Source organism: Haematobia irritans, chromosome 1, assembly GCF_050003625.1.
Source record: "Haematobia irritans isolate KBUSLIRL chromosome 1, ASM5000362v1, whole genome shotgun sequence".
Lineage (NCBI taxonomy): Eukaryota > Metazoa > Arthropoda > Insecta > Diptera > Muscidae > Haematobia > Haematobia irritans.
Window position 1 is genome coordinate 114,229,651 of NC_134397.1, and position 23,911 is coordinate 114,253,561.

General features: G+C 32.4%; 1 long non-coding RNA gene across 1 annotated transcript; it reads right to left on the reverse strand.

Moving 5' to 3' along the window:
- Positions 1-21,655: 21,655 nt before the first annotated feature.
- LOC142241497 (uncharacterized) lies at positions 21,656-22,093 on the reverse strand. Its single transcript, XR_012723659.1, has 2 exons — positions 21,914-22,093; positions 21,656-21,851 (listed from the first exon to the last, which is right to left on the reverse strand). It is a non-coding gene; the product is annotated as an uncharacterized LOC142241497 (long non-coding RNA).
- Positions 22,094-23,911: the final 1,818 nt, after the last annotated feature.

The following is a 23,911-nucleotide window of genomic DNA, read 5'->3' on the forward strand; positions in this document are numbered from 1 at the left end:
ATGGACCGGTAAGTTGGCCACCAAGATCATGCGATTTGACGCCTTTAGACTATTTTTTGTGGGGCTACGTCAAGTCTAAAGTCTACAGAAATAAGCCAGCAACTATTCCAGCTTTGGAAGATAACATTTCCGAAGAAATTCGGGCTATTCCGGCCGAAATGCTCGAAAAAGTTGCCCAAAATTGGACTTTCCGAATGGACCACCTAAGACGCAGCCGCGGTCAACATTTAAATGAAATTATCTTCAAAAAGTAAATGTCATGGACCAATCTAACGTTTCAAATAAAGAACCGATGAGATTTTGCAAATTTTATGCGTTTTTTTTTAAAAAAAAGTTATCAAGCTCTTAACAAATCACCCTTTATAAATGAAATGAATTATATTAATGAAATAATTAAAATTTCATTATATTAATGAATATATTAATGAAATTGGTGCTTAGTTTTGCGTAATTTGCGTATCCTAAAATTTATATTTATATATCATATTTTGAATGAAAAACTTCGAGTAAGAACTCACTAAAATACCTTTATCACTCTACGTAGTTCAACCTTGTTTCATTGATGATAAAATTTACAAATTTTAGGAAATTCGGAAATATTTAGAGTGAAATTCGAATTTAATAAAATGCTCTCTAAAATGCATCCATGCAAAAATTGGTCCATAATTATATATAGCATCCATATAAGTTGATCCCATAAACTGGTCCATAGTTATTTGATTTGTGCTTCCTGGTGGTTCAAATTTCATCCTATCCGGTTGAAGTTTGGTTCCCGACAATGAAAAAAATATTGACTTACTATGGAAGATTATGAAACTTAAATTTTAGGACACAATATTAATGACAAACTTCTTTAAAATAATGAAATTTTAATTTCATTTCATTTAAAAAATATTGTCGTGAGGTCAAAGAGTTCATGTCCCTTCTAATTAGCCCTTCTAATTAAGTGATTTGACTTAAAAATGGGTATCATAACATGAAAGAAAATATTTTTGGGCTAAGCTCAACTTGACTTTAACAATTCAGAAAAATTCTTTAAAATTTATGAAATTGTCTTTAAATTTGTTGTCTTTTTGCATCTTGACTATATGCAAAAAACGCGTCGCCAAAAAAGTAATGAAAATGTTTTTTTTTTTGATCCGGAAGTGGTACAAAATTGACGCAGAAGCGATAAATATAACATGGGTTTGTCATAGGACGAAAGTCCTCTATCAACAGCCGTTGCACTGAATTTGCATCACTTCTTTAGGTGTGATCCGAATTCAATGTTTTGGATGTAAATTAAAAAATTCTGTGATATTTTGTCAAAAAATTATTTTTATAATTTTTTCAAATATAATTTGACCTCAAATATTTTCAAAAATTCGCAATTTTTTCAGATTGGATTTAGCATTTTTTCGACAAAATTTAAATGATTTTTACCATGTTATGAATTTTTACCGTTTTTTAACCTATTTGAAACAAAAAAATTAAAATTACCCATTAAAAGTATAAAAAAAACCAAGATATAAAAAATTGATTTAAAAGAACTTCCTGGGTAGTTAAAATAAAGAACATCATTGGGAGTGCATCTTCTGGAATTGCTTTTAAAGTTGTGCCTTTGGAAGAACTTCCAAATTTTTTTGCTGGGATGTTCTCCAACACTTTATTTTAAAGACATTTTTTACTTGAAACATAGCATTATTTCTACTGGAAGTCGAGTCTAAATTTGGAAAATAAAATTGTCTTTAACTCGTTTTGAAAGGACTTTGATAGCATATGAAAAAAAAAAAACAAAAAATTAAAATTTGCTTCCTAGAAGCAAGTACACAAAACTCAAATTTAAACGAGAATTGTGCCTTAAAAGTATCCTTATTGGTATTCTCGCTTCTTTGGCTCGGAATCAATACCAATACCATTTTTAAAGTAAAGACAAAATCCTTGGAACCGGGCATCCTTGTTTCAGTGTATGTATGGACAATTTTGTTAAGTGCATATTTTCCATATGGAAGATTATGGTCAGATGGACTGATAGACACTCAAACATATTTATTTACAGATATGAGGATGACATGACTATTTGATTGTTAATAATAATTATTATTATTGCCTTTAATTTTACAATCAAAACGCTAACCTTTATTGTTGTTGTTTTTGGTTAGGGTGTTGATGTTGTTGTCATCAGCATCATTACACAGAAGATCTATCGATATGGCTTCCATCGTATGCAGTATTTGGTAGATTCTTCATTTATATATGAAATATTGTCCATTGTGGAATCTGTGTTTTTCTCCCCATTGTTGTATTTCAACAGCATCAAAATGACATGCATTAATTTTTGATTGCCGAAAAACAATCCAGCCACTGAGTAAAGTGTGCCATTCCGTTCCAATGGAGAATTTAAGCGGTTGTGTGTTTTGTTTCTACCGATTCACTTGATGATATTCGCTTTCAATTAGGAGGTAATTGCCGGTTTGGCGCTATGTCTTTTATTTGCTCCGTCTACAATTACTGCCATAATTAATAGTTCCTCTTGATTCCACTATTTTATTGTTCTAGCATTTAAGTTGGTTGTGATCTATTTATGGTTGTGACTGTAATTAATTTGAAAGTCCGTTAGTCATTAGAATAAAGTTGTTAATTTTATTAGCCTTAAATAAATTAAATATTAATTATGGCTGCACAAATACAAATGGGAATCTTAACCATACGGTGGTACTGTAAAATTGCTTCCACTGTTTTATACCCTACATCACTATAATTATTATTATAATTAAAGTGATTTATTACACTAGTTTACACTAAAAATTTACATTTGATAAGAGGTGACTTTGGATTTTGATATTCTGAGAAAAAAAAATTTAATTTTTTATGGAACAGTTTTTGAGTTATTTTTAGTTTTTCGCTCTTTTTACACTAAATAAATTATATCTCGAGTTAGAAATGATGATGGTACTTAAATTTAAGGTATTGACATGAACAATTGGATCTGTGATAAGTTAAGTAGTTCAAACAATATCGATGCAAAACGGGTGAATTTTCAAAAAAAAATATGTTTCACAGTGACCCTTTTCGCCGGAAAAGTACAAACCATTGAAAAAACGTCCGGTTTCTCTTCACGGTCGTATAGATGATACTCTAACCACTCTGTGCCAATCGGCCACACAAAAATTCATTTTTGCATGATTTGACATCGGATATGTTCACTAAATTGCTCATAACTTTGTCATTTTTCGGTCCTTTTTATACCCTCCACCATAGGATGGGGGGTATATTAACTTTGTCATTCCGTTTGTAACACATCGAAATATTGGTCTAAGACCCCATAAAGTATATATATTCTGGGTCGTGGTGAAATTCTGAGTCGATCTAAACATGCCCGTCCGTCCGCCTGTTGAAATCACGCTAACTTCCGAACGAAACAAGCTATCGACTTGAAACTTGGCACAAGTAGTTGTTATTGATTTAGGTCGGATGGTATTGCAAATGGGCCATATCGGTCCACTTTTACGTATAGCCCCCATATAAACGGACCCTCAGATTTGGCTTGCGGAGCCTCTAAGGGAAGCATATTTCATCCGATTCGGTTGAAATTTGGTACATGGTGTTGGTATATGGTCTCTCATAACCATGCAAAAATTGGTCCACATCCGTCGATAACTATATATAGCCCCCATATAAACCGATCGCCAGATTTGGCTTGCGGATGCTCAAAGAGAAACAAATTTCATCCGATCCGGCTGAAATTTGGTACATGATGTTGATATATGGTATCTAACAACCATGCAAACATTGGTCCAACATCGGTTCATAATTAGATATAGCCCCCATATAAACCGATCCCCAGATTTGGCTTGCGGAGCCTTTAATAGAAACAAATTTCATCCGATCCGGTTGAAATTTGGAACATGGTGTTAGTATATGGTCTTTAACATCCGATCCGGTTCAAATTTGGAACATGGTGTTAGTATATGGCCGCTAACAACCATACCAAAATTGGTCCATATCGGTTCATAATCATGGTTGCCACTCGAGCCAAGAAAAATCTACCAAAATTTTATTTCTATGGAAAATTTTATCAAAATTTAATCTCTATAGAACATTTTGTCAAACTGAATTATACGTATTTAATCGATCTTTTTTAATTTAATATATACCCCGTATGGACTTACATACAATTTAGAAGACGGTGTTAGGAGGTTTTAAGATACTTGCCATCGGCAGGCGTTACCGCAACTCAAGTAATTCGATTGCGGATGGCAGTGTTTAGAAGTAGTTTCTACGCAATCCATGGTGGAGGGTACATAAGCTTCGGCCTGGCCCGATCTTACGGCCGTATATATTTGTTTCTTGATATAATACCTTGTTTTTTGCATAAAAGTTCTTTGATAAATAAGTAAAATAGTCGAAAACAGAAATTGGCAGTATTGTCCTCATCTAAAATGTTATATTGATAAAAATAATTTTATTTGAATCAAAAGACAATGGTCACGATATAAATGTTTTTCTTCCAGTTAAAAGAAAATGGTCACAACATAAAATGTTTTGATCTTTACGAAAAAAAAAATTTTTTTTCGTCGTCGAAAGCAAACACAAAATTAACTTTATTTATTTGTATTTAAAATGTCGTGCAATCAAACATCACATATTTTTACACACTCTATTTTGGTTCAATTTCAACAATAAATAATCATTCCATATTTACTTCGTGCATATCAAATGTACAAACGCAGACACCATGTAACTGCAAATAAAAACCAATGATACCAAATAGCAAAATGCAGAACAAACAAGTATATACGGCCGTTAATTCGGCCAGGCCGAATCTTATGTACCCTCCACCATGGATTGCGTAGAAACTTCTACTAAAGACTGTCATCCACAATCGAATTACCTGAATTGCGGTAACACTTGCCAATGGCAAGGTATCTTAAAACTTTTTAACACCGTCTTCTAAATTGTTACACGCAAAAAAATAATTCTTTCCTCCCAAACGAAATTTTAGACAAACAAAGTTCGTTTCTCATTTGCTTTTCGCTGTAAGGAAGTGTATTTGGAAGAAAAGTATATACTTTTTGTGATAAACGTTTATTCTTTTCCAGGATGTAAAAACAATTTCATAAAGACTAACTCAAAAAAAATTTTTTTCTGGCTAATTGCATTTTCCCTCACATCTTTCTCACTTCCACGAAGATTTTTAGTTCTTAGCACCTTTTTCTGTAATACAAACAATGTAGAATAAATTATACGATTTTATAAATTTTTAAAATTTTTTTACCTTTCCCCTGGACGGAGAATCGAACCGCGGACCATGCACTTTGTAAGCCAACACACTAACCACTGAGCTATGTACCTGTTATGGTCATCAAGAGATAAATATCCATATAAGTTATATTTACATAGCATAGCTTGCGGCGCCCACGAACCGAATAAACAAAGTTTATTTAACAGAAACAAACATTTAGTTTGGCACCGTGGAGCAGTGGTTGCTACGTCTGACTCTCATGCCAAGGGTCGTGGGTTCGATCCCTGCTTCGACCAAAGTTTTTTTTTTTTTTTTTTTTTTTTTACATACATTCTACATATGTTCGGAAGATTCCGAAAAAAATGTTCAACATTACATTGTACTATATTAAAGTTTGAACTGTAAAATGTGTTTTATTAAAAACCAAAAGTCAGAAAAGAAGAGTGTTTGATATAAACGAAATGGACTCTGTTGTTGTTTCAAAAATAACTTTTTTTTATTGAAAAAATAAAAACTTTGTAACAAACGAATTTTTTTGGTGATAAAAGTTTAAAATTTTCGAAGCAATTCAAAAAACTCTAACAAAAGAAAAACGTTTTCGGTACACGTTTTCCAAACGTTTTTTTTCTTTGCGTGTAGTTAGTCCATATGGGGAATATATTAAGCAAAAAAAAACCCATAAATACGTATATAATTCAGTTTGACAAAATTTTCTATAGAAATAAAATTTTGATAAAATTTTGGTAGATTGTTTTTGGCGATATGGACCAATTTTTGTCTGATTGGCGATCGGCTATATATAACTATAGACCGATATGGACCAATTTTTGCTGGGCACTTACCGGCCATATACTAGCGCAATGTACCAAATTTCAACTGAATGGGATGAATTTTGCTCCTCCAAGAGGTTCCGAAGGTCAAATCTGGGTATCGGTTTATATGGGGGCTATATGTAGTTATGGACCGATATGGACAAATTTTTGCATGACGGTTAGAGACCTTATACTAACACCACGTACCATATTTCAAGCAGATCGGATGAATTGTGCTCCTGCAAGATGCCCCGGAAGTCAAATCTGGGGATCGGTTTATAGGGGGGCTAGATATAATTATGGACCAATATGGACCAATACCTGTATGGTTATTAGAGACCATATACTAGGTTAGGTTAGGTTAGGTTATGTGGCAGCCCGATGTATCAGGCTCACTTAGACTATTCAGTCCATTGTGATACCACAGTGGTGAACTTCTCTCTTATCACTGAGTGCTGCCCGATTCCATGTTAAGCTCACTGACAAGGGACCTCCTTTTTATAGCCGAGTCCGAACGGCGTTCCACATTGCAGTGAAACCACTTAGAGAAGCTTTGAAACCTCAGAAATGTCACCATCATTACTGAGGTGGGATAATCCACCGCTGAAGAACTTTTTGGTGTTTGGTCGTAGCAGGAATCGAACCCACGACCTTGTGTATGCAAGGCGGGCATGCTAACCATTGCACCACGGTGGCTCCCTTGACCATATACTAACATCACATACCAAATTTCAATCCGATCGTATGAATTTTGCTCCTCCAAGAGACTCCGGAGGTCAAATATGGGGATCGGTTTATATGGGGGCTATATATAATTATGGACCGATATGGACCAATTTTTGCATGGTTGTTAGAGACTATATACTAACACCACGTACAAAATTTCAACTGGATCGAATGAATTTTGCTCTTCCAAGAGACTCCGTAAGCCAAATCTAGGGGTCGGTTTATATGGCGGCTATACGTAAAAGTGGTCCGATATGGCCCATTTGCAATACCATCCGACCTACATCAATAACAACTACTTATGCCAAGTTTCAAGTCGATAGCTTGTTTCGTTCCGAAATTAGCGTGATTTCAACAGACGGACGGACGGACGGACATACTTAGATCGAGGAGGGTATAAAAACAGGAACATTTTTTCAATTACACTTCCCTTTTTGTTCACATAAAACCACGTGTCATTTCTGAATAAATAAATTAACACAAAACACAGTAGTTCCGTATTATCCGTCCATTCCAAGCAACAATCAACGACTGACGCGCAAAATGAATGTGTACCTGCTCAATGTTTTTATAAAATTCTTTCTTTTTCTTCGCTGCAAAAAAGTTAAAAAAAAACTAAATGGTCACGAAAAACATGTACATGGTCTTTATGGCCATGTAATTGTTCTAGACATGTCTAAACGTAACCTATAAAAATACTTTTTCCCTGCAAAAAAGTTAAAAAATTGAATGGTCAGGTACATAATTTTTCCGACCATACAATGGTCTCAAATTCTTTCATTTATTTAAATAATAGAACATGTTTGTGGCATTTGAGTACCATTTAAATGCTTATTGCTAGCATACATTTTTCTCTGCTCGAAAATTATTTTTACAAAGACAAAATACATGGTTTTCGCGACAACTACATGGTCTATATAAGCATTAAATGGATGCGTCAACCATGTCCAAACATGTTTTTTCTGTGTGTGTACATTAAAATGAGTTAAAAAAATCTGTTGGTTTGAAACGGCGCAATCTTCTAGGTTGATATGAAGTTTGGAGTAAATTACGGGCTTCGCCATTAGTATGGTTCTGTACACAGAAAAAAATATCACCAAAATATTTCCAATTAAAAAGTTAATTGAAGTTGAAAATTTTTTCAATTAATAAATTAATTGATACAATTAACTTTTTAATCATAATAGAAACATTAAGTTAAGTAAGTCAATGATTGGAAATTTTAAAATTTTTAATTAAAAAATTAATTGATACAATTATCTTTTTAATCAAATTCGGAAGATTAAGTCAGTTAAAAAAGTGATGAACATTTTTTTAAATTTTTAATTAAATTTTTTTTTTTCAAACAATCAATTGTTAATCCATATAAAAATTCTAAGCCAATTCAAAAAATTACCTTTTTAAATTAATAAATTAATTGAGTTTTGCAATCAACAACAATTAAATTTTTAATTGAATCAATTAAAAAATTAATTGAAATTTGGTAATGAAATCAATTAATTTTTTAATCAAGAATTTTTTCTATGCCCAATTAAAACTCTGATTGATACTATCATTTTCGTGATTGAAGACATTTCAATTAAAAAATTAATTGGATCAATTAATTTCGTGATTGAATCAGAAAAAAATTTTTTTGTGTGTAGGCGGATAAGACGTTTTTCTTCAAATCTAGAGATTTCCTCTTTGATTGTGTTCATGTTTATGTCTCGATGGAGGTCACTATTTCGGACATACAATGGAGCGTTTACTGCGCCTCTTATCACTTTATTTTGAAACCTTTGTATTTTTTCGATGGAACTGTTTGCCGCACATCCCCATAGTTGGATGCCATATGTTATAGCCATATTGGTTTTAATGCTTGTTTATACTAAGAGTTTATCTGTGGAGAGGACTGATTTTTCCCCATTAACGTTAAGCTGGTTAATCGTATTTAGTTCTTCGTCATATTCTATCAATATGAATTTTCCAAGTTAATTTTGAATCCAGTGTAAAACCAAGATATTTGGCTGAGTTTGAAAAAGGCACTTGTTCATTGCCTATTTTAGGGGTTTGTATTTTGAGGAAGTTTGCGCAAAGTCAACATGAACAGATTTTGACTGTTCACAAAAAATAATATGTTGTCAATTTTTTAAATATCTTTGAAGGAGTTATAATCTAATAACACGTACATATTTACTAAAAAATATATTATGTAAGCGTACATCTATTTTTTGGAAGTGACTATACATTTTCAACGATGTAAAATTTTTTGGATAAATTCATATTTTATTTTTTTGTGTGTATGTTCAACCCATTCAGGTTAATTTTGGACGTGTAAAACAAAATCGGGTTTCCACACCTCGAGTGAGAAAGTGCAATTCAAAGTTCGATATAGCATCGGTGCATGTCGTCATATGGGATGTTCGAATGTCCTAATTTTCCAGTTACGAATTAATGATAACATTCGATATTCCCGAAAAGTATTGGACATTATTAAAATATCATTTCGAAGCCACAAAAAAAAAAAACTTCCAAACTTTCCACAATATAGTGTCATTGGTAGCGAACAAACAAAAAAAATGAAGTTCACATAAAGTTTTATTACATGCGTTCGTATATGGTGGCCGTGAGTTGGTGGATGAATTTGATGTACCAATACAAAGAGTGATATAAAAACTAAGATTGGTCAAATGATTGACATGACAGTTAATGTTACTCTTATTCCGTCTTTTTATTCCTTTAGTATTTTTTTTTTTTTAATTTTTTCGTCGAGTAAAATGTGTCCAAAAAGGAATGTTGGAAAGAAAAACAAAAAACCCAAAAAACAACACGACAGTTAAGAACCCAAAAAAATCCTCAAACATGTCTGCCTTGTACAACTTATGGGGTGGCCTCGGATGTCGCTGAACGATGTCGGCCTCTAGTACAATAACAACAACAGCAAACGCTATACATGATGAAGAAGAGGAATCAAAAGAAGTAAAACAAAAACAAAAATCCCAATCCAAACTCACTCTTGCAATCAGTTGCGACTGTCAAGCGGCAAAGGAAGTTCACTTGCTGCACAACTTTGATTAATGAATCGTCCGTTTGTAGTTGGTCGTCGTACTTACTGTTTGTTCTACGTTCTCATCTCACACTCTCCTCGGTGGTTTGTTGCAGTACATTAAGCGCCTGACAACCCTCTGCTGAGCACTATTGTACAAATGTAAATATGTACATACATATACAAATATTAGATGTGTATATGAATATTTACTGTGAGTCAAAATGAATTTGCAAGAATACATTGCTCAAAATGTGCCGAAAATATAGATCGAAGAACTCGCCGAGTTACTGGAGTTATGTACGTTTAAAATGACCATCGTCAAACTAATGTTAAATGTAACTTTTATTTTTATTGAACCTGCAAATGAATTGGCGTTTGCTTAATTTTATTATTTTTTCGACACTCAATGCAAGTTTTTTATCTCATACCCAGAAAAAAGTGACCACTTCTTTAAGTTAAAATGAACTCATTGTGAAGAAAGTTGAATTTCGTATAGCGCCAAAGACATTTGTATTTGTTTGAACGATGTGATTTTCGTAGAAATTAGTTAGAATGCATTCCATATATATTAGTTTACATTTTCCTATATTTATGTACCACTATACTAAAGAATGAAAAAAAATTAACTAAATTGAATTCATATATGGGATGATTTTATTGAACTTTTTTCATTCGTTTGGACAAATCTTACATATTTGTGGTACACCTTTTACTTCAAAATTAGAACTGCTTACCTTCGTTTTTAAATACAGTTTTATTTCTTTATATAGGCATTTTTCTTCAATAAAAGAAATGTTTTATTAATATATTAATTATATTTATTAAGAATTAACAGCATCGACTGGCCTTGAAATATTAGTTTATTATTCCACTATTTCCAATTTCCATGTAAAGTTACCAACTGTAAAACGTAATGTTTTTCTTCTTCTTGTTCCTTTCACTTTTAATCAGATGCTGCGTAACGATTTTGTCCTCCTTTTACAATTTCAATACCTACTAATATAAAAAATCATAAACCAATTTTTTCACAAAAGTTTAGCGTCACTATATGAATGTTACCTGATAATTGAAGATTCCAAAATGAAGATGAATGAAGGGGTTGTTATTCTGTTGCTGTTTTCTTTCTTTATACACCATCACGAAAATTGATAGACTTATTGTTTGTTATTTATTTTCAATAATTAAAAAAAAAACGAAAAATTTTCTCACTAATTTAAAATAACAAATATTTTATATATTTTATTTGTTATTTATTATATTATTTTACTATATTATTTTTTAACAATCTCCCCGTATACCATAACAACGCGATTCCAACTAAAGAACAACCCACGCGCAAACATATCGATTACATCGATGACAGGTATCGATTACAGGTTGATAAAAGAAATATAGGAAAATTTACTATATTTTATCAAGTGTGTTTCACTAAGTTTTGCAAGGATTGAATACTTCTTTGTTCGAATGAACTAAAATATTTTTCCATGCCAATTGTTATTCGTATGTATGATAAGCTTTCTATAATAAAGGAAGTCAGAATTATCATTTTATAAGAAATTTTATTAAATTTGAGGAAACTTGGTTGTAGTTCGTTTATTGTTTATTTTTACGAATGCTTTGTTATCAGTGAATAAAATTTTCTTGTTCAGTAGTAAATTTTTATACCCAGCGAAGAAAACAGTATTAGTAAAATTCCATGCCTTATTCTAGTTAATGAACTATTCCTAACTGCTTTCAGTTTAGGATTTTTTTTTATTAAAACAAGTAAATTTTATTATTTCACACAAAACTTTATAAACATTTGATAAACATTTTTCCTTTAGTTTCGAAGGCACTTTTTTCTGGGTGCAAGTATTATCAAAAATTTTATGAACTTGGGTATACAAGTCAATGAACGTACAAATAAGTTCAATGTAAACTAAAGCACAAGAAAGTTTTCGTACGATTCCAAAAAAGAGTAAGAATGAACTACTCCTATTTTCTTTACGTTTAGTTAAGTTGTTTAAAAAATTAAAGTTTTCCAGATTCGTTCAAGTTCGAACGAATGAGCACCTCGACACCATAACTTTTATCTGATTTTTAACGGAAATTTCATTCTGGAGGTATTTTAGGTCCATAAAGAGGTTTGACGAATATGCTGCGTATCGGTCCATGTTTTCGTATAGGCCCCATATATACCGATCTCCGGGTTGGGCTTCTTGGTCTTGTATATGTCCGAGTTGTAGATCTGGAGGTTTTTGGGGTCATCAAATAGGTGTGCCAAATATTGCCTTGGTTTGGTATAGCTCCCATATAGACCAATCTTCCGATTTGACTCGGCAGATTTTATCCGATTCGACTCGCCCAAAAAATGAGATTACGTTTTACAACTTTCGACGTGGATTAACTCAACAACTCGATGAACTGAACTCAATTTTTGGAGATAAAACACCGTTACGGAGCAGTGTTTATCCATGGTATGGTGAATTCAACCGGGGTCGTAGTTCACTTCAAGACGAATTTCAGTAGTTGTTCCGGAAATCATCTATGCTGTGTACCAACTGATATTACAAGATCGTCATGTGACCTATCGTGAGATTGAGGTAACCTTTGCATTAGTAAGACCATCATACATTCAATATTGCATGAATATTTGATCATCAAGAATGGTTATTCTCGTTCTTGTCGATTTTCGACATGTTTGAAATATGGTCAAAACGGCTTTTCTATCTAACCCATGCTGCCAGAATAAGGTTTTCCATATTTCAAAGCGCAATTGAAACATTAACAATGATTCCCGCCATTATGTGGTGCATTTTTGAAGCAAATGCACCTTGTTGTGAAGTGTTTGACTCGTTTATGGTGTCCTTATTATGTTATTATAATATTCTCAAGTTATTGTGTTATTACTAAGTTAAAAAATTAGATGTGAATTGCTTTGTAAACTGATAAAATTATTGTCGTGAGGCCAAATATTTCATGTCCTTAAAACATGAACGCGACTTTTGCTTAGCATAGCATTTGTGCACTTCTTTTATATATGAAAGAAAATTTTGTTAGACTAAAGTCAATTCTGAAAAATTCTTCAAAATAATGTAATCGTCTTTAAAAAATCAAAAAAGAGTTCATAATAGAAGATGTTTTTCAACAAGACGTCTTTACTTGGTACATAGAGTCTGAATTTGGAGATTGAAGTTGTCGTTAGCACGTTTTAAAGGACTTTGATAGTACATGAAGAAAAAGTTGAAAAAACGAATCAATTCAAAGTTGACTCGGAACAAATCTTTGGAACCGGGCATGCTTTTTTTTCAGTGTATGCAAGAAAAAAATGAAGGAAATAAAGTTTTGAATGTGGTATTATTCTTTAACGTCAAAACATACAAAAAATCGCTTCTGTAACATATACCAGGGCTGTGGAGCCGGAGTCTTGGAGTCGGAGTCTTGGAGTCGGAGTATGAAGATTTTGCTGGAGTCGGAGTCGTAAAAATTTTGCTCGACTACGGCGAAACAAAATTTGAAAAACACTTCATATCTTTGTAATTAAAGAAATATTTCGACAAATTAGATTCCATTAGGGTTTTTAATCGAACAACGTAAAACGAAGTACTGGATTACAGGTCATTCAAAGTGTATTTATATGGGTAAAATTGCACGATGATATAAATAGTAGGTTTTACTACAAAGAAAAAAATGTCCGTATTTAAACTAACGCTAAATTTAACTTATTTTTATTGGAAACAAATTATTTGCTTGTAGTTAAATTTTATTATTTTTATCGAAATTTTCCACAGCTTAAAAATCCTACTTTTTTTAAGTATTTCTCAAAAATTATGAACTAAAACAAATGAAAATTTTCGTACGATTCCCAAAAATAGTAAGAATGAACTACTACTGTATGGTTAAAATGGTCATGATTTGGAGCTAATGATTTTCTTCTTTACTTTTAGTTAATTTTTTCTTCAATGAGATGATGTAATTTCGTGAACTGCAGTTAAAAAGTACAACAGCGTATTAAAATTTCCTGGTTTTAACAACGCTTTGTGGAAATCTCAAAATGTGGAGTAAAATTTAGTTCAATTATCGTGCGTTTTAGTTCATTTTTCCTATAAAACAGTTCATTTTTTTCGGTGTAGAATATGGGCTGAATTGATCAATTGTATTGTCCTTCTTTAACATATTATTGTCCTTTTTTTAACACATATTAAACTACAGATTTATGAACCCCTATAACCTAACGTTCTTTTTTTGGCAGACATGTCGAGTTCGAAGATGGGTCATACCGGACAATTTTGTGATACAGCACTTACATTTAAACCATCTTCCGATTTGGTTTAAGAAATTTTTCCCAGCCTAAAATTTTCATAAGATTTGACAGAAATTTTGAATTTAGAGTTGATTTGAGATCCATAAACAAATGCGCAAAATTCCCGTCGGCTCATATTTTGTATTTGGAGATAATTACTTGAGAAATCTCCATATACACCCGATGTCCTCGGCAGCTATAATTTTAAATTAAACCTCTGCCAAACTGTCATCTGAGCCTGTCTTTGGGAGAATGTTTGTTTCATCAAAGCCACTCGAAATTCTTTATATTAAATTGATGGCCTCTAATATCCATGATAGACCATTTTCATTTTTCATTCATTCATTCTTTATTTAATAGTAAGATCATTCAATTTTCTTTCTTATCTTTCTAAAGGTATTGCACAGAAGTGGCTTAGCCTTCTATCTAGAATATTAGAATTGTGGCATAGTACATAATATTTTTTGCTTTGTTCTTTAATGATAATGTGTCTGAAGGAAAACTATTAGCAAAAACCTTCTATACAAAAATAGTTTATAAATGTATTAATAACATGGTATTTTAATGTTCAATGTATATATAGATTAGATATTAATGGATTTATGGAGAAAGTACATTTTGTTCGAAAATTGTTCGTAATTCGATCAATGCTTTCCAAAGAAGTTTTTATCCAATTTGCCTGAAATTTGAAATCTAGATGTAGTTTATGACTATAAAAAGCTGTGCCAAAAATGATGAGTATCGGTCCATGTTTTGGTATAGCCCCCATATAGACCGATCTCCCGATTTTACTTCTTGGGCTTATAGAAACCGCAGTTTTTATTCAATTTACCTGAAATTGGAAATTTAGAGGTATTGTAGGATCACAAATACGTGTGCCAAAAATTGTGAGTATCGGTCCATATTTTGGTATAGCCCCCATATAGACCGATCTCCCGATTTTATTTCTTGGGCTTATAGAAACCACAGTTTTTATCCAATTTACCTGAAATTGGAAATCGAGAGGTACTTTAGAACCGTAAAGAGGTGTGCCAAAAATGGTGAGCATCGGTCCATGTTTTGGTATGGTCCCCATATAAACCAACCTCCCGATTTGGGGTCTTGGGCTTATAGAAACCGTAGTTTTTATCCAATTTGCCTGAAATTGAAAATCTAGAGGTACTTGAGGACCATCAAAAGGTGCGCCGAAAATGGTCCATATCGTTCCATGTTTTGGTATATCCCCCATATAGATCGATCTCCCGATTTTACATCTTGGGTTTATAGAATCCGTAGTTTATATACAATTTGCCTGAAATTGGAAATTTATAGGTATTTTAGGACCATAAAGAGGTGTGCCACAAATGGTGAGTATCGGTCCATGTTTTGGTATAGCCCCCATATAGACCGATATCCCGATTTTATTTCTTGGGCTTCTAGAATCCGAAGTTTGTATCCAATGTGCCTGAAATTGGAAATCTAGAGGTATTTTCGGGCCTAAAGAGGTGTGCCGAAAACGGTGAGTATCGGTCCATAATAACAATCTCCTGATTTAACTCCTTGGGTTTCTAGAAACCGTAGTTTTTATCCGATTTGCCTGAAATTGTAAATATTCTGGTATTTTAGGCTCACAAAAACGTGTGTCGGATTAAGTTTTTATCGGTCCATTTGGTAATGCCTCCATATAGACCGATTTAACTTCTTGAGGGTATAGAAGGCGCACTGATCATGAAAATTGCTTGAAACTCAGTGTAGAATTTCCAGATTTTACTTCTCGGGTGAAAATCTACAGATTTAAGATTTCAAATCAAGACGTTATTTTATAATTTTCTTGCACACTTACAAGAGATCTTAATGATTCCTCTAAAACTCAAACAAAAATGGTTCTTATAAATCCAGAATCTGATATAGTCCTCATATGTGAAATCTTTATATAGTCCTCAAGCCCTCCTGAAATTTCAAAGGAAATCCTAATATTTGGTTCATGGTGGTTCGGCCCGGCCGAACTTACTGCGGTATATACTTGTTTAACATCTAAACTTTCTGTCTGATTAGCCCGACCTTTTGATGTTTGTGTATTTTTCTTTTTTATATAGATTTTGTTTTATAAAATGCCTAATGGCCTGTTCATGTATATCGAACGAAAGCTTTCTGTCGTATTCCAAACGAAAGAAAATTGATTTCAGTTCTTCTATTTCGAAAGGCAAGTCACTTCATATTTTGTTGTCGACTAATAAACGAACATATACAATAAGTGTCAAGAAAAAAGTAAAAACATTGTTAACATTTGAATGAATTCTCAGGCCAAAATTTGGAAAATACTCATTTTGGATAATCAATGTATTCTCATACAAACGAAACGAACTTTCAAAAATAGAAAAACCCAAATTCATTCGAATTCGAGTGACTGCCTTTCTTTCGAATGGGGTTTCGTTCGATATACAGGAACAGGGCATAAATAGACCAATACCAGGAGTTTACTTCTTAAACTTCTGGAAGCTTATGCCCTGTTCCTGTATATCGAACGAAAACCAGTTCGAAAGAAAGGCAGTCACTCGAATTCGAATGAATTTGGGTTTTTCTATTTTTGAAAGTTCGATTCGTTTGTATGAGAATACATTGATTATTAAAAATGAGTATTTTTAAATTTTTGGCCTGAGAATTCATTCAAATGTTAACAATGCTTTTACTTTTTTCTTGACACTTATGCCCTGTTCCTGTATATCGAATAGGGCTGTCACTCGGGATAAATCCCGTCCCGAAATCCCGGGATTTTCGGGACGGGATTTATCCCGAATCCCGGGATTTTTTATTTTGAATCCCGGGATTTTTCGGGATCCCGAAAAAATAATACCAATGTGATAAAATTGTGGTTTTTTAAGATTGTTTATTAATAAATTGGAGTCTTCACTCAGTGTAAACGGCCCTTAGATTTCATAACCGACAAATTGAGTTAATAAACATCTTGAGTAAGAATTTATTATACATGAGGTATACTAAAGAGCACAATTTCATCAAAAATCGAAATAAACGAGAAGGACCTTTGAATAATGAGTTCATGTGAAATGGAATTCGTGCCACATAAAATAAAAAGCAATGATAAAAGGTCCGTCGAAAATATGACAAGATCGCGATTATCTGACAAAAATTTGGATGCTGCGATATTTTTACTTAAATCGAAGTACAAAACGATTATCACAAGTATACGAAAATACGCCTATTCTAACCTAATCCTTAAAATGTTTGCTGAGTAAGATTGCGATAAGAAATGGCTTTTTTCATTTATTTTTTTTTCGCTAAGTATGATAGCAATTTAAAATTGCTTTTAAATTTACTCTTATGTTCTTTTGTTGTTAATAAAATTGAATTAATTAAATAAATTGGTTTAATGTACAACAATTTTTTGGCGCTGTAAATTGTTATTAATTAAAATATTTAAAGAATCCCGAAAATTTCGGGATCCCGAAAAAAATCTCGAAAAATCCCGGGATCCCGGGATTCAATATTTTGAAATCCCGAATCCCGGGATTTTTTAAAATCGATCCCGAACGACAGCCCTAATATCGAACGAAACCCCATTCGAAAGAAAGGCAGTCACTCGAATTCGAATGAATTTGGGTTTTTCTATTTTTGAAAGTTTGTTTCGTTTGTATGAGAATACATTGATTATCCAAAATGAGTATTTTCAAAATTTTGGCCTGAGAATTCATTCAAATGTTAACAATGTTTTTACTTTTTTCTTGACACTTATTGTATATGTTCGTTTATTACTCGACAACAAAATATGAAGTGACTTGCCTTTCGAAATAGAAGAACTGAAATCAATTTTCTTTCGTTTGGAATACGACAGAAAGCTTTCGTTCGATATACATGAACAGGCCATTATTTTATATGTTCGTTTATTGCTCGAAAACAAAATATGAAGTGACTTGCCTTTCGAAATAAAAGAACAAAAATCAATTTTCTTTCGTTTGGAATACGAAAGAAAGCTTTCGTTCGATATACAGGAACAGGCCATTAATTATTTTTTTGAAATTTTGTGTTTTTATAACTTCATATTCTGGAGATTGAAATTTAGGTACACCACCTGGAGTCGAGGCTAATAAGAAATGCTGGAGTCGGAGTCGAGCAAATTTGACTCGACTCCACAGTCCTGACATATACCCCAAACACATTTTGCTTCAAGCATATATATTTCAGGATTGGTCCAAAAAAAATATTGTTTGTATTATTCAAACATATTATGTTTCACCTTAGGGCATACACCGGTAGAAAAAAAATTTAATGAAAATTTCTTTGTGTGGATATATTTTTAAAGCGCCAATTTGTTACTTCCATTATATTGCTTGCAGCATACTCTCTAAGTCTCTCTTTCTTAACACATAGGCTATTTCTAAATTAATATATGTTTGCATCTAAGCATATTATATTTACAAACATTTTATGTCCCAAATGTTCTAACATATTAACATATATGACCCAAACATGTTATGCTAGTTTATGAACATTATACACTTGCACTTATAAATATTGTGTTAACAAATTTGAGTTCCAAACATATAATTTTTACACCCAAACATATGAAATACAGTATTTTTCGTCCGTGTAGGATTAAAACATTATTATGCGCGCACTAAAAACAAATCTGCAGAGTGTGAATGGAATTACATTTACGAAAATTGGACAACAATAGGTTTGTTTGCGTAATTTTTCCAATAAAATCTATTCAGTATAAACTTGCAAGACAGTAAGAATGGGTTTTACTCTCTTAGGCAAAATTGGCAAAAAAAAGTACACGTTTATTATTAATTCAACGATTTAAACCAATTAAAACGAAATATACTGATATTTTCTAATACACTTCTATGTGACATTGGATTTGTTGATGATTAAAGCCAGCTGATAACACTAGTTTACACTGAAAATGTACACTTGATGAGAGTCGACTTTTCTTATGTATTTTGATCTGCTGAATTCGAAAAAAATGTTTAAAATTTTTGTATGGAACAGTTTTTGCGATATCCCGTTATTTTTAGTTTTTCGATCTTTTTCCGCTAAACAAATTATATCTCGAGTTAGAAATGTCCGATTATATCGTTGTTGCTACTTAAATGAAAGGTATTAATATGACGAATAATCGTGTGTAATTGGATCTGTGATAAGTTAAGTGGTTAAAATATCGATGCGAAAAAGCCAAATTTTCGAAAAAATCGTATTTTACAATTGACCTTTTCCGCCAGAAACGTTTTTTAAAAAATGTGAATTTTGATACAAAACTTGTTTGGGTTTTTTCTAGCTATTTTTTAGGCAAATCCAGCGATTTTCGGTGAAACAATTCTGGCAACGCTGCTTGACATCGGATGACTTCTGTTTATTCCCCTAGGTAAAAAATAAAATGAGGGGGTCATTGTTTTTCGACACCCGAGGAAGCGGTTAATGCGTTCAGCATGCATGTTTTGGATACCTCAATCAAAGTAGCAAAAGTGCTTCGATAATTGGTTCAAACTCATGCAAAAGTGTATCGATTTTAATGGGAAGTATTTTGAGCAGATATGGCGATTTTCCATAATTATTAGTTTTGTTCCCGAAATATAAAAGTCAGTCCATGTTTTGGTATAGCTCAAAACATGGGCTGCCTGTACACATTAGAAAACTAACCTATGGTATAAATATTTTTCTTCTAGAAAAAGTCCATGTCTCCATTAACATCCAGAAAATCATCTTCATATGTTTGCAAATTATTAGCTGCATGTGAAGTAAAAGGCTTATCTATGGGATCAGATTTTATCCGATTTGAATCAATTTTTTTTATATTCATTAAGAAGTACGTAGAATTTGGTTTGGTTGATTGTTTTATATAGGCTCACTACACACAGTTCGGCTTCTTGAGGTGATAGAATGGACACTTTTCATCAAGATTGTCTGAAAATTTAAGTATACTTTTATAAGGCTCATTCTAGTATTGGGGGTAAACATCGTGGGCCTAAAATACTTTCACATTTTGAATTGAAATTGGATAAATATTGAGGTGTCTAGATGCTCAAGAAGTCAAATCGGGAAATGGGTATATATAGGGAGTTATACAAAAAAATGGACCGATACACACCATGTTCAGTACGCCTCTTTTTGGACCTAAAATATGACTAGATTTTGAATTTCAGGCAAATCGGACAAAAATTGAGGTGTTTAGAAGCCCAAGAAGTTAAATTTGAACATAGGTTTTATGGGGGCCTATATAAAAAGAGTGGACCGATATATACCATATTCACCACAACTCTTTGTGGACCTAAAATACCTATACATTTTGAATTTCTGCCAAATCGGATGCAAATTGGAGTGTCTAGACGCTGAGAACCATATCAAAACCTCGGCCGATATAGCCTTTCATCGAACTTGGCCTTGATCAGGGAGAAATTATAAGACGATATAACGATGTCCGTCTGTCTGGATATCTGTTCAAGCTACATCCTTCAATAATGATCCTATAGTACCGAAATTTTGCCCACACTCATATTTTGTCTAGAAGCAGGTCAAGTTCGAAAATGGGCTACATCGGCCTAAGTTTCGATATAGCTTTAAAATTCCAAAGTATGGAGTCTTCAACATTTAACCTAAAGCACAAGAGTACACATATTTTTCCTCGAGAATACGTAGTATTTTAAGGAATGCAGTTAAGAAAATAGAACAAGAATCGATATTAAAACGGTTTTCCTAGATTCAAAATACTAGGTTAGGTTAGGTTAGGTTAAGTGGCAGCCCGATGTATCAGGCTCATTTAGACTATTCAGTCCATTGTGATACCACAGTGGTGAACTTCTCTCTGAGTGCTGCCCGATTCCATGTTAAGCTCAATGACAAGGGACCTCCTTTTTATAGCCGAGTCCGAACGGCGTTCCACATTCCAGTGAAACCACTTAGAGAAGCTTTGAAACCCTCAGAAATGTCACCAGCATTACTGAGGTGGGATAATCCACCGCTGAAAAACTTTTTGGTGTTCGGTCGTAGCAGGAATCGAACCCACGACCTTGTCTATGCAAGGCGGGCATGCTAACCATTGCACCACGGTGGCTCCCTTCAAAATACTAACCCCACTTGTTAAAATTTTGCACAACAATAAATTGTAAAGACCATATCTCGCGATTTATTAGAGACATTTTGGAAATCGGTTCATAATTGCGGATTTGACGGCTAAAACTAAATTTTATACAGCCGACATGACCAACTTCCACCGCCTACACCCAGAAAAAAGTGACCCCTTCTTTAAGTTAAAATGAACTCATTGTGAAGAAAGTTGAACTTCGTATAGCGCCAAAGCCATTTTTATTTGTTTGAACGATGTGATTTTCGTAGAAATTAGGAATAATGTATTCCATATATTAGTTAACATTTTCCTATATTTATGTACCACTATACTACAGAATGAAAAAATTTAACTAATTTGAATTCATATATGGAGTGATTTTATTGAAATTTTTTCATTCATTTGGACAAATCTTACACATTTGTGGTAAAACTTTTACATCATAATTAGAACTGCTTACCTTCGTTTTTAAATACAATTTTATTTATTTCTATAAGCAACTTTATCTTCAATAAAAGACATGTTTTATTAATATATTGAATATATTTATTAAGAATCAACAGCATCGAATCTCTTTGAAATATTAGTTTATTATTCCACTATTTCCAATTTCCGTGTGATATTATCAACTGTAAAACGCACTTTTTCTTCTTCTTGTACTTTTCACTTTTAATAAGTTGCTGCCTAACGATTTTGTCCTCCTTTTACAATTTCAATAGCTACAAATATAAAAAATCATAAAACATTTTTGTTGCAAAAGGTTAGCGTCACTGAATATTACCTGATAATTGAAGATTCCAAAATGAAGACAAATGAAAGGGTTGTTATTCTGCTGGTGTTTTCTTTCTTTATACACTATCACGAACATTGATAGATTTATTTAAAAAACGAAATTTTTTCTCACTAATTTAAAATAACAAATATTTTATATATTTTATTTGTTATTTATTATATTATTTTACCTTATTATTTTTTAACAATCTCTCCGAAACAACGCGATTCCAACTAAAAAACAACCGACGCGCAAATATATCGATTACACCCACGCGCAAACACATCGATTACGATGACAGGTATCGATTACAGGTAGACAATAGAAATTTAGGAAAATTTCCTATATTCTAACAAGTGTGTTTCCTTAAGTTTTGAAAGGATTGCATACTTCTTAGTACGAACGAACTAAAATATTTTTCTATGCCAAGTGTTGTTCGTATGTATGAAAAACTTTCTATTATAAAGGAAGTCGCAATTATCATTTTATAAGAAATTTTACTAATTTTGAGGAAACTTGGTTTTAGTTCGGTTTTTGTTTATTTTTACGAATGCTTTGTTATCGGTGAATAAAATTTTCTTTTTCAGTAGTAAATTCTTATACCCAGCGAAGAAAATAGTATGAGTAAAATTCCATGCCTTATTCTAGTTAATGAACTATTCCTAACTGCTTACAGTTTAGGATTTTTTTACTGAAACGAGTAAATTTTATTATTTTTCACAAAAATTTACCTTAATGGAAATAAAATGGATAAACTATATTGATGAAAATTTTTTCCTTTAGTTTCAAAGGCACTTTTTTCTGGGTGTACATGTCAGCGCGTGGACCTACTAGAGACCCACAAACTTATAAACTTGGAGGAAAACACACCAGCTTTCGTACTACAAAACTATGCCAACACCCTTATCCATTCAAAAGCCGCAGGATTATTTCCAAAAAAGCGATTTGGAACCACTTTGAGTTGTAAAATTTATAGAGTAAACAATTATTTGTGTCATGACATATATGTAAAAGGAGTAGATCTTTTACTCGGAAGAATTTATTGAGTAACTTCAAGGATTAAAATCGTAAAAGAGAAGTTCATTTTGATGTCGTCGTTCTCTTAAATTGTTTTCGTACTACTTTTACCATTTTTTGGGGTTGAGGAACGGTTTCTAGTAAAAACTAGTAAAATTAGTAACTACACTAATATACACTTATTATATAAGAAAATTCAAATATATATAATATCTGTTCGCGTACTTTTACAGTAAAAACCAAAAGAGTATTTCAGTATAAAATAAAAAGCAAGTGAGTATTTTACTCTCTCTGCGTAAAAATGCTGAAAGGTATTCAAATGACATCCAGTAAATATTTGCACATTCAAAATGTCAGCTTCTAAAACGTTAAAAACAAAAAACGGATCCTCTTAAAAAAATGTCCAATTATAATTGCGGAACATTTACATTAGTTTGTTATCAAAAACCAACTGGCAACGTATGCTATGGTTTGCAAGGTTTTACTGGGGAAAACCTCTAGCAAAAACTTACAATTTCTCTATCTGATGCACCCAGAAAAAAGTGACCCTTCTTTAAGTTAAAATTAACTCATTGTGAAGAAAGTTGAACTTCGTATAGCGCCAAAGACATTTTTATTTGTTTGAACGATGTGATTTTCGTAGAAATTAGGTAGAATGCATTCCATAACATTTTCCTATATGCACTATACTACAGAATGAAAAAATGTAACTGAATTGAATTCATATATGGAATGATATTATTGAACTTTTTTCATTCATTTGGACAAATCTTACATATTTGTGGTAAATCTTTTACTTCAAATTTAGAACTGATTACCTTCGTTTTTAAATACAATTTTATGTATTTATATAAGCAATTTTTTTTTTCAATAAAAGACATGCTTTATTAATATATTAAATATATTTATTTAGAATCAACAGCATAGACTGGCCTTGAACTATTAAACACACATTTTTTTGCTTCTTCTAGTACCTTTCACTTTGAATAA